Raw genomic sequence first — 1,555 nt, forward strand, 5'->3', positions numbered from 1 at the left:
TTTTGTGCTAGTCTCGGTCTAGGGATTCTATCAGCTAGAAATGTCTATAGGCACTCACTTGGGACCAGGTGAGCTTCCCACACACACACATCTATCTTTTCTAAACCAATGTTACTAGATCAACCTTCGTAAGTCTTATTCTTATTAAGATTGCAAGATGGCCTTTAGCATAATAAATGAATGAATGAATGAATGAATGAATGAATAAATAAAATTTGAAGAAAATAACCTAGCTTTTTATCTTGTATGGCTGGTAATGTGTTTATTTGAGATAGCCTTCCTTCAAAAAGATACCTTTTAGAAGTTGATGCTTCCCCAATGAAAGCTTAAGTCAGGCACTTAGATTACAAAAAGAGAAGTCAAAGGGCAGAGCTTCCACTAAAGTTACCTTTTTGTGGTGATGCTGGTGTAAGCAGACCTGCTGTGCTGTCAGTGCCATAAAAGTATAGCACATACACTTACAGTAGCAGACTGTACCTTCTGTGTTTGTGTAAGTGCACTCTGTGATTTCCCAAGACAAAACTGCCTAACGACGTATTTCATAGGACACATCACTATTGTTAAGCGGCACATGACTGTATAATTTCAGTCTTCAAAGCTGTTCTACAGAACGCAAATTATCATTTCTATATTTTTAAATAAAACAGGTCGTGATAATTGACTCATTGAATAGTATGTGAGTAAAAGATCTGTGAGCAACGTGGGTGTCCATTGATAGAGGAATGGATAAAGAAACTGTGATATAAGAATAAAATCTTGCCATTTGTAACAACATGGTTGGAACTAGAGGGCATTCTGCTAAGTGAAATAAGTCAGGCAGAGAAAGACAAACACCGTATGATTTCACTTAATATGGGAAATCTTAAAAAAAAATAAAATAAAACAAATGAACAAATAAAACAAAACAAAAACAGACTCATAGATACAGAAAACAAACTGATGGTTGCCAGAGGGGAGATGATGGGGACACAGGTGAAAAAGATGATGGAAAGTAAGAGATACGAGCTTCCAGTTATAAAATAAATGCCACGGAGATGTAATGTACAGCATAATGAATAGAATAAAAATATAATAACATGTGTATGGCGACAGCTGAGTACTAGGCTTATCATGGTGCTCACATTGTAAGGTATATAAATGTCTAATCATTATGTTGTACACCTAAAACTAATTAATATAATATTGCATGTCAACTATAATTTATAAAAAAGATTCCAGTTACAAACCTGAGGTGATCCACCTCTTCCTGTTCTAGAATGACAAGGTTAAAAGAGCAGTTCTATAGGATAGGCCCCAGCAGGGATCAAGGCCAGAGCCAGCCAGGGGAGGCTGGTCCCCTAAATAGAGAAAGTGGGAGAGGAGCTGGTCAGCTATGCCAGCTTCTGTCTCTGGATCAGTAACTCTTACAATTAAACTTGATTTGTATAGTCAAGTTTTAGCAGTCAAGGTCTAGTAGGAGGTGAAACATAAAAATAATAAAATATGAACATGAACTCTGTAGAGTTTGTAAAAGGCAATGTTTAGGAGTGGGGGTGGGGAGGACAGTATGACCAAA

The sequence above is a fragment of the Pteropus vampyrus genome, unplaced genomic scaffold, assembly GCF_000151845.1.
Source record: "Pteropus vampyrus isolate Shadow unplaced genomic scaffold, Pvam_2.0 Scaffold13, whole genome shotgun sequence".
Lineage (NCBI taxonomy): Eukaryota > Metazoa > Chordata > Mammalia > Chiroptera > Pteropodidae > Pteropus > Pteropus vampyrus.